At 29.1% G+C, this 11542-nt stretch overlaps 1 long non-coding RNA gene across 1 annotated transcript; it reads left to right on the forward strand.

The window, feature by feature from the left end:
- The first annotated feature begins 466 nt into the window (after positions 1-466).
- Positions 467-10294, forward strand: LOC111612475. The gene is made up of 3 exons (XR_002754612.1): positions 467-639; positions 4498-4698; positions 10123-10294. It is a non-coding gene; the product is annotated as an uncharacterized LOC111612475 (long non-coding RNA).
- The last annotated feature ends 1248 nt before the right edge of the window (positions 10295-11542 follow it).

An 11542-nucleotide genomic window follows, 5' to 3' on the forward strand; every position in this document is an offset into this window, starting at 1 on the left:
AAATAATTGAAAAATACGAGAGCAGCATTAAGACTGCTGAAATCGGCTGCATGTACAGAAGTTGACATATGAAAAGTTCCATCATCGCAATAAAGGAGGCTAATGTAGTGAAAGGCGTAAATGTGACGACAAAACAGAGATTTGCAAACAATTGAAGATGTCAAACAGATGCCATGTTAAATGTTCATTTATTCTTTACATTAGTATTTTATATTTCTTTTATATTAATTTCTTTTTGTTTTTAGTATTAAACACTACATTTATTTTTTATGAAATGTGTTTTTATGTATTTTGGAGTGTCTACAACGAATTAATTGGATTTACATTGATTCATATAGAAATAATTTCCTCGGTTTTCGTTGGTTTCGGATGGATTATTGACGAAAACCGAGGTATCACTGTGTAATTTATTGTGTGTGTATAATATGATTGTAGAAAGTCTATTTTTGCATTTGTGTTTCAAAATTAAATATATTTTTTCTTATTTTTATGTAGGTGCGTGTTGAAGGCTATGACTATGTAGGTGTGGGCAATTCTACAAATAAAAAAGATGCTCAAACTAATGCTGCCAGAGATTTCTTATTATATCTGGTGCGAATAGGAAAACTCACTAAAGATGAAGTACCTGTAGAAATACCTGTAAGTATAAGTAAATTATATTTTTTTGAAATTTTTATACAGAAAATTCTGATATGTTTTTTTTCTTGGCTATGTTAATATATTTATAATTTCAGTAAGTTGCAGTATGGTTTATTATATTATCATTAATATAAAAACAAAATTATTTTATTAGAGCTAAGAAATTCACCTGGCTTGCCTAGTGTTTTTTTGATTAAAATATTCTTTCTTCAATAAGGATTAAACATCTTGAAAATAGATTTGAAACTGTATTGAAATACAGTTCAACTGAAAATCTTATTGGAACAACTTCTTTACAACAGGATTTGTTTAGTGTTAAATCTGGACTTCTGTTGTGAATCAAAATGAATGAATAGTCAAGGAAAACACCAACAATGTGATCTCTATTTACAAGAATTTGCTTGAGACGAAATCAATATTATGTATTCGCTTGTGCCAGTAAATATAGGTGGCGTATGAGTCGACCAAAATGGCTGCCACAAAGAGTATAGCGTGCGTGGCAACATACGAGAGTTACATGTGTGTTGTCTTTTTAATGTATTTTCTCTCTGTAGTCAAAACGTTTTATTCGCATTTATGTCTGACATTAATCCTAGTTGATTTCGTAGTTGTTTGTCATGATGATTACATCTTATGATATTTTAGAATATGTGGGTGATCGGAAAAGAGGCCTTATAAGGAGAGGAAATGCTAAAGAAGGGATATTTTTTGTATATCTTGGTTAATTTTTATGTTGTGGATGGCAAATCCTGTGCAAAGAAATATTAGGGCCTTGAAGAGGGCATGGGTGATTATATGAAAATAGGCTAACTTTCATACGTTTAAGGATAAGGCTAATATTATAATTAAAACTGATAACTTCATATCTATCCACCTCTTAGCAACTAACTCACTTCAGTTTCACCAACATCTAATTTTGCTGTGCTTAAAATTCTTTTATTTTTACAAACGTTTTTAACCTATCTAATATAGACCATCGTCAGGTTTAATATTATAAATGTTCCAAAATGGAACGTACCGTTTTTGAATATTTTACATATTTAAAATTCAAAAAAGTAATTTAACTTCAAAATAAATTGAAAGAAGTGTGTATATTAAATAAAATAAAATATAGAAAACAAAGCTAACTAGAAAGAAACATGATTTAAGGGTTTTTAAGTCCCATTATTTTTTCTGTTATATATTTTCATTTTAATACCCCAGCTTTTTCTTCTTTTTTTTTTATGCTATCTTTATCGTTCTGTAGCAAGCTATAGATATTGGGTGCTCTTTTTCTTATAGACCATTCTCGAGTTTTTATAAAAGAGCACCCAAAACCATGTTTCTTTCTAGTTAGCTTTGTTTTCTATATTTTATTTGTTTATTTACTTTTTGAATTTTTCCGTCGATGGCTGGATTATGGTAAAATAAATCACTGTCCAAAAGGGATCACCATTTATTTTGCATTTCAGACTACACATACACATTAATGGCGACAGGTCTTCCTTTTTTTGGGCTTCATGCCGCCAAAGGTAAAAAAAGTCCTTTAAAAAACGCAAACATCCAATTAAAAGTAAAAAGAATCGGTGACACACAGACGTCTTACTTCAATGGTGATCCCCCTTAGACAGACTTGTCTTTGATTTATTTTATTTACTTTTTATTTATTTATTTAATATACACACTTCTTTCAATTTATTTTAAAGTTAAATTATTTTTTTGAATTTTAAATATGTAAAATATTCAAAAACGGTACGTTCCATTTTGGAACATTTATAATATTAAACCTGACGATTGCCTATATTAGATAGAGTGAAAACATTTGTAAAAATAAAAGAATTTTAAGCTCAGCAAAATTAGGTGTTGGTGAAACTGAAGTGATAACTTCAGTTTTATTTCCCACTTTTTTCGATGTAATTTATTTTTTGCGAATGTGCTCATATGTACTGAGTTTGATGAACCTTTAGACTTGCATCTAAATTCACAACAATACTTATTATTTACCATTGTAGCTTGAACACTTTCTAATTCTAACAGACCACAGACTTTACTGCAGTCAGACTTTATACTCTTAGCAGCCGCCATTACGTAGTTTGCGTTAATACTGCTAGATGTCAGATCTATCGTTGGCACAAGCGAATTATCTGTTATAATCTGTTTTCCTTTATCTTTCTCCCACTTACAAGATGAAATATTTGATACAATGAGTATTGAGATTGATAATTACAAGAAAAAAATATTCTAATTAGATGTATGATGATGCTGAAATTCCCATATGCTTTTATTAGATGGATTATAAGTTCTGGTCTCCATTTTCTTTGTTTCATTCCCATTGTCTCGTTTACAGTATAGTAAAGTTACTACCCCCAGTTAATCATCTCCTGCATTTCTATTGGTGATCATAGTTTTATTAATTAATAATTGTTTGTCTATTTCTTTGTAGCTTTTCATAGTAAACAAGACGATGTCTGCTACTTTCTTATAGCTTAGTTTTGAATATTCAAACAATAAAAAATATGCCTAAATGTAGACTGCACCACTTGCATAAATACATTTGAAATTTTTCCAGAACTTTTGGCATACTAGGCACACTAAAAATATTTCTTAAAATATTTTTCAGTTATCCCTAGCAAAATTATTTTTGTTCATGGATTTGACAAACACAATAAACATCAAAGAAAAGAAAACATTCATTGCTATAAACAGAACTGAATACCTTAATAGTAAATTATTATATTTTAAACAAATGTTTCAAATTCTTTATCTATGTTGGGATATCTTTAACTTGTAATCTTATGTTAATTTGTTAAATAGGTTGAAAACATGTTTAAAATACAGTCATTCACAAATATAAACATTGGTTAACCTGATTTTTAGATTAATGCCAAATGATTGCTGGATTATATCTGGCTATATTAGTGCTGCTATTAATAATTAAATATCAAGTAATTTGGTCTAGAGATAGGCATTAGATGCCATTTCTTGATAAATTTAATAATTAATTTAGAAGATTCTAGAAGAAAAGAATTAGCCTGAAGCAAGACTCAAACCCACAACTCCCACTTGCCATGCAGACATGTTGCCAGTTATGCTACCTGGACATTTCAGCTGCTCTTTGCTTCCAGAACTGTTAATTTAGTTATAACCATACTGATTACTCATAGTGCTGACTGGGGAGACTTCAATGCTCACAGCTTGTAACTGTACCTTTCTGAGGTAAAACGATAACTGGCCAAGTAACATGGTGGAAGTTATAGGCACTGAAGTTGTTCCCAGTTGGTGCCATGAGTAACTAGTATGGTTAAATGCAAATTAATAGTTTTTGAACTGAAGATTGGTCAGATGTCTGGATAGTGTAACTGACAACACATATGCATGGCAAGCAGGAGTTTGGGTTTAAGTCTCATTTTGGGCTGATACTTTTCTTCCAGAAGAAAAGAATATAATTATTAAATTTGTCAAGAGATGGTGCTTAACATTTAACTCTAGACCAAATAACTTGATATTTTATTATTAATAGTAGCATTAATATAGCCTGATATAATCTGTCAATCATTTGGCTATAATTATTTGCTGTTAAGATGGTTCTGATTATGAATATTGAAATAAACCATATATGTTAAAAGTATGCCGTTAAAATATGAATATAAATTAAAATAAAAAATATGCAAAAAAATACTTAAATGCATTGTTGATTTAAACTTTCAAGAAAATTGATAATTTTTCAAAATTGTATTTTTAAATAAAGATGATTGCTAAAGAAAGATGATAGACGTAATTGAACAGAAAATTTTATAAAGTGGCTATTTAATTTAATCACTTAAATTTTTAATTTTTTTAATACAACTACCTAACATGGAATTTATTTTTATATAACAGTCTCAAACATCTGAAGATAATCTGGATGGATCAGGTGCTGGTTCTTTACCTCCAGGTGTTGCTCCTCCTCCTCACGAAACTCTTGGTAATGAGTTTACTATTAGAAAGGAGGCTGATACAATTGGTAATTATCTTCCATATCAACAAGGACCGCCACCAGAATATTTAGACAGAGTAGCAGAAAAACGAAGACTAGAAGAGGTTTGTGTGAACTTTTATTTATTTTTAAATGAATGAGATTTATATATGTTTATATTTTTTTTCTTATTGCTTGAATAGTTCATGTTCAGATAGCTTTTATATAATCCAATGATAAACATATTGTATTTAAAACCTGAATATTTCACTTTTCTGATTTCTTCTTTTCTTCTATACTAATATTATAAAGAGGTAATGTTTGTATGTATGTATGTAAGTTTGTTTGCAGCAGGTAATCTCCGAAACTACTCATCCGATTTCAAAAATTCTTTCACCAGTATTTAGAATGGAACCTCAGGATGGACATAGGCTGTATATTATTCCGATAAACATTCATATAAATTAAAATATATAATCTAAGTTAAGGCTTTTATTTCCAACAGATGGCGCTACGAGTATGACGCCCTAAGTTTGCTTTTCTGTCAGGCATTACACTTTTTTGTGAAAATGAACTAAAGCAGATCATCTTCTATCTATCTATATAAATAAAAATGTAATGTTTGTTTGTTCTTACTGATTCCTTTGAAATTTTGACACAACACTGCATTTGAATGCGCATGTGTTTTTATATCATATATGTGTCGAAATTTCCTGCACTTGGGGGGGAGATGGACAGGATTAAGGCTTACAGTAAAGAACTCTGCTTCTATTTATACTATTTCAGATGCGGTTTTTTGCGTTTTTGATTGTATTTTAATAGGGTAAGTTAACAGAATGTATACTAAGAAGAAATTTTTCGAAAAATTCCCCCATGGGGGAAGTGTTATACATTTATAATATATACATTTTGAGCCACAACAACACGTGGCGGGGTCTGCTAGTGTTTAATAAAAGAGTAAAGAAAAATGACTAAATTTTTGCTTTATTTGACAATATGAACAATTTTATCTAGTGGTTTTTAGTTATATGCTCCACAGACCACTTAAAATGAGTCATAGATGACTTACAGCTCATCTTAGCTTCCTCTTTATTTCTTATCCTATAAAAATCATCTTAGATGCATGCCAAAATATTTTGCACATTGAGAAATCTAATGTAAATGATACATAAAAATATTATTTTCTCTGTCTAAACAGCTTATACTTGCATTGTAGAAAATGACTAGGTTGTTTTGCAGATCATCTAGTATATGCTCATTAATAGTCTCTTGTCTATTTTTACATTTATGATAAAATGATAAACAAGAAAATGAAATAAAAATATTTTCAAAGATCTGAAAATCATGAAAGTATCAACTATTCTTTATTATTTATCAGTTTATTTAATTTAACTTATTAAATAAATCTCATTTTTGATTATATTAAGTAACTACTGAAATGGCTATTAAAACTGTTTTACAATGTTTTTTAACCTTATAGCCTGATAAAGGAATCCAGCTCTTTGATATTTGAAGTCATTTTTGGGTTGGTTGTATTTAATACATCTATGTTTTACAATAACTGATTTAGCCCCTCTAAAATTAATATGTTGACTGTAGAATATTCTTCAATAAATAATCATTTTTATATTATATGTAAAATATTCAAAATTGAGAGTATTTTTTTCTTAGATTAAAATTACAGTTGATTAGTATTTTAAAAATGGGTTCTGACTATATTTCAAATATGGTAATCCCTTGTTGACTGCATTTTAGGAATAATGCAATTTCTACCAATAATCGAGTTAATAAAAATTGAAAAATTTTTACATCATTGTTAAATATTTTAAAGAATGTCATGTTCATCAATGCTATAAGTATCACTAATCATACTGCTAGCCTACCTTGATTTAATAGCCGCAAAATCCAAATTTGTTGCGGTACATTCCAGACATAGATAGTGCCAATGAACAACAAAAGACATCCCCAAGATATATTGACAAAACTTATCTGAAAGGTTAATTGTTAGCAGAATTAGCAGAGTTTACAATAGCTACTACATAAAAAACATGTTTTTTTATTATTTTGATAGTGTAATTAATAGGTATTCACACATAGGAAGCACACTGATCCAATACTAGGGTTTGGGAAGTCTCGACATTCTCAAAGTCCCGGGACACGAGACAACCCACGATCAAAATCCCGGGACTTCGAGACTTCTCAGAATAAAATTAGAATAGAGTTCATTTTTGGCAGATGTATCAATAAAAAAGCAATTTTAGTAAAAATCAACATTTATTGAACATAAAATCAAATCCTAACATTTATAACGTTAATTAAAGTCTAAACCAGTGTTTCTCAACGGGGACAATATCTCCCCCGTTGAGAAACATTGGGTGTTTTTCCACGTTGAGGGTCGATTAGTAACAATTTATATTTTGGGGGCGAAAAACAATTTTCTGGGCGATATAGTAAAACATTATATTAAGAATAATTAGATATTTTATTCGTTATATGGTACAATAATTAAACAAATGACATTATACTAGTCACTAGTCTATTCAATGCAATATGAATTTGGCATTAGCCTCAGCATCGGAATTTTGAAGTGAAGGGGGCAATACTACGTAACAGTTTTATTGAAGGAGACAATACTACGTTGAAGGGGGCGACAATTCGTTAGAGGTTGAGAAACACTGGTCTAAACAAATCTCATAAACAAACGTCACAAAATAACAATATGGCGGCGAACACATTTGTAAAGATTGTCTCTTAACAGAATAAGGTTAAAAGTCACACAGCCTTGTAAATTATTCCCACCTGCATTGTTTATTTGTAAACAGGAGGGAGAACAAAGAAAGCATCGCTTGGCTAACCTTTTGAAAATAAAATTATTACAATACAATTTCAATAAGTGTGTCTCGAGTCTTGACCCGAAAGTCCCGGGACTCGAGACAATTAAATTTAGAAAAAGTCCCGGGATGTCTCGTGTCTCGAAGTCCCGGGACCCGAACTCTATCCAATACGTTATCTACCCAATTTTACAGCAATTTTAAAACCATTATCAACTTCATGTTCTAAACAAAATTTTAAAAAATGGGATTCCTTTTACAGATTGAGTTAATGGGAGTAGACCTTACCAAATTTCATCAGAATTTATGTCTACAAAACTCTTCATGACATAATTAGCAACAAAATTAAAAAAATGAAAAATTAGGAAAAGTTACGACTATATTTTAAAATAAAATATAAAGCCTATTGTTTACATAAATTATATTTACCAAATATCCAATTTTGTAGTAAAATATTGTAGAAACAATGCACTGATAGTACACTAAACATGCAACGACAGACTGTAGCAAACGACTCCCTATCAGTTAATTTGCATAATTACACGCAAAACATCCAGCTACTATGTCATATCAAATATTTTGCATATTTATGCAAATCAAATTTTATGTCATGTTCAACAGATTTTCGTATTTCGTCACACTTTTTATCAGATAGCTCCATCTATTGAGAATACCAATTAACGCTCTGATTCGAGATTACTGGATGTGTCACCATCTTGGAACCTAAGGTAACATTAACCCAAGTTTCTTTTGTAACTTCCTTTTCAGTAACTTTATTCCATTTTTTCACTAATTCACTGAGTGATGGCCTTCAATTTTTTTTTTTTATTTCATGAAGGTTCTTTTGAACAGTCTTTGTTATGGTTGCTGGCTTTTCAGTTGATTTTCTGGATGAATTTTTACGAGTTTCCTGATATCCTGATATTTTGAAATAATACCCGTAGTGTGGAATTACCAATTTTTAATTCTTTTGCAATTTTTCTTAAGGATTTATCCTGTCTGTGGAGGATGATAATTACTTCATGTACAGTACATCAACACATACAGCCTTACTATGTACCATTTTCATTAAACATACACCTTTCATTTTCATACACCTTAATAATGTTAATAAGAAAAATATGCAAATATCACATGTCAGCTCATTTACACATTAGGGAATAAGTCATTTAATGTATTGTTTGAGGTATTATTTGTCAAAAATGACTCTGTTCAAGCTTTTTTGTCACACACGCTCTTTTCAACTGCTCCTAACTTCTTTTACGTATTATCAACATGAAAATTTTTTATGTAAAATCTTCAGTTATAATAAAAGTTTACTAATATAAAATAATTATAAGTGTACAAAATTTTTGTTTGATATTATTGAAAGATAAGCTAGAGATGGATTAAAATAACATGCTTTCCGAGGTTTTCTGTTGGAGTTGTAGAAGTATGAGGGATACCTGTAGTTAAAGATAGACTAATATTTTTCCTAGACACCGACCAATGCCGCTAGTCTAGCCTGATAGAATTCGACATTGTATACATTGTATATTGTATAGAATTCGACATTGTGAGCTTTAAAGTATATCGGGTTTAGTAATGTTTGTTTATGATATTTTTCCTTTGCAATAACAATTTATAAAGCCTGCACTTGAGTACAAGTCTCTCAGTCCCCAGACATTGGAAAGAAAGCATAAAGACAATCTTCATAACAATCATCAAAGATTCGTTTATTGAAATAAAGCTATTAATACTGAATGCTACTTAGAGATAGATTTGAAAGAAACTACGAAAGACAAATGAAATTCTTTTAGCTGTCTTTAAAGTGCAGTTTATCATGATGGTTGCCATGATTGTTGGGAGCTTGTATGGTGACCAAGAACAGGGTTAGAACAGGCTCTTTTTGCAATTTATTTTTGAACAAAGAAATACATAGCATGTTTCTTTATTAATAAAAAGCAGTTGTAAGGATTTAATTAATTTTAATAAAAATTACACTAATTTTTAGGGTTCCTAAACTTTCTTTGGGCCTGGTGAAAAATTCCTAGATCCTCTGACCTTGGTCACCCTGTTGGTCACTAGGTATTTAGAATTTGAGATATTTTGATCTGCATTCCAAGAAAAACTGAAGAACTGCTTCAACAATGATATAGTGATCTGTAAGATGATCTTGAACTTGTTTGAAATGAAGATGATAAGGCAATAAAAGAAGACAAAGTTGAAATTGAAAAGCATTTAACACCTGTCATAAATAGGAGAATGCAAATAACCTTATTAACCATTTTATAAACATTGATTCAGTTACTGAATATAGTTTGAATCTTAAACAGGCTTGAAAACATTGTAGATGCCCTATAAAGAAATTCAAAGACACTTAAAAAGAAAATTGAGTCAGCCATGGCTTTTTAATAAAAGTTCTGATGTTTTTCAACCAGTATGAAAGAGTTTGTAAGATTTTATTATTTCTTAGTTTACAAATTCTTTGTTGTTGTTATATTGTGTGTGTTTAATGTTATGGTTATCTTCTCCTAACATCTTATTGACTGTAAAGTTGTGTTTTTTTCTGCTATGGTTTTACAATGTCATTTTTTTCTAATGTTACCACTGCAGTTGGCAAGGGAATCTACAGATATAGTATTGATGGTAAAAATTCTAAAATAATAACTGATTAAATTTCGTTTCTTTCTATGTGAATTTAAGTATTTTAATTAAAATCGAATAATTAATTTTTAGGCAGAAGATTTGGATGTTAACTCTGCTATTCATGGAAATTGGACTCTTGAAAATGCCAAATCTAAACTTCATCAGTTCTTCCAAGTTAATAAAATCAGTGCAGAATACAAATATAGTCAAGTTGGACCAGATCATAACAGGTTTTGTTTTTAAGAATATACATATAAAAAATAATTATTTAAAATATTTTGAAAAATTAAACAGTAATGCTTTTAATTTTATTTAATAATTTTTATACTTAAAGTTTATTTTAATAAATATAACTTTTAAAAATTATTTTTCAAAAATGAACTTAATAAAAGCATAAATGTAAAACATCTATTTAACTAAAATATTTTAATCAAATAGATTTTAATATTAATTTTGAAAGTTTTTTATGCAATTAGGATTTAATAAAATTAAATAGAAAAAGAAGCTTTTTATAACTTTTTATAAAAACAGACACTTATAGAAGTCTAATTTTCGAAAGTTAATAATAATTTCAAATTATGCAAAAATGCAATTTCACAGTAAAAATTTTATCTATTTTATATTAATATGATTGTTTTTAATTTTTCAATACTTAGAAAAATAATAAATGTACCGGTAATCTAATAACATATTCTGAATTCAACTGTGTTTCATCTTTATATAAATTTTAAAAAATGTTTTTATATATTGATGAGACTGAGGTTAATAATAGTTTATAATAATTACCATTGAGTGTTTAGATTGGTTTATTTTAACCCCTTAACGCCAGATCATTAATTTAATTGATACTTGATTAATATTAAAATACATTAAAAATACTTAAAACTGAAAAAACACGAAAGAAATGCTTAATTTTGAAGAAAAAGCTTTAAATTTTATTTTCCTTTGTTTAGCCTGTCTGTGAAATGTAACACCGATGAGTCATTGTTTACACAGCTGGGTGACCTTGAACACAGCTGGAGTCCGATTTCCCGGGACATTCTCATAGACGTCTCGGGAGGACAAGGGTTTAAAGTAGGGTGACTATAAGCGACACAGAAATTTTTAAATATTTTTAAAAAATTCAAAATTTTATTGCGATNGTCAAGTCATCTGCAGTTTCAATTATTGTAAAAACATTTCAAAAGAACAAGAAACATTTGTTATAGAACATTAGGTTGAAACAGCATTCTACATGATTTTAAATCTTAGTTCCTTTTGGTATATAATATAGAACCATACTTTAAAACCATATCTTCATTATAGTTTAAACATATAATATTTATATTTTGAATTTTACAAACAGTATATTTGTTATCTTATTATTAATTATAGAGCTGAATTACATTAACTGATGCTTATTATGAAAATGTTTTAAATTTCATACACCATCTATTCTGTTTGTATTTGTATACAAACAGAATAGATGGTGTATGAGATTTGAAACAGAAATAGCTAGTTTTTCTAGGTT

The sequence above is a fragment of the Centruroides sculpturatus genome, unplaced genomic scaffold (genome assembly GCF_000671375.1).
Source record: "Centruroides sculpturatus isolate CEXI.00-Female unplaced genomic scaffold, Cexi_2.0 scaffold1500, whole genome shotgun sequence".
Lineage (NCBI taxonomy): Eukaryota > Metazoa > Arthropoda > Arachnida > Scorpiones > Buthidae > Centruroides > Centruroides sculpturatus.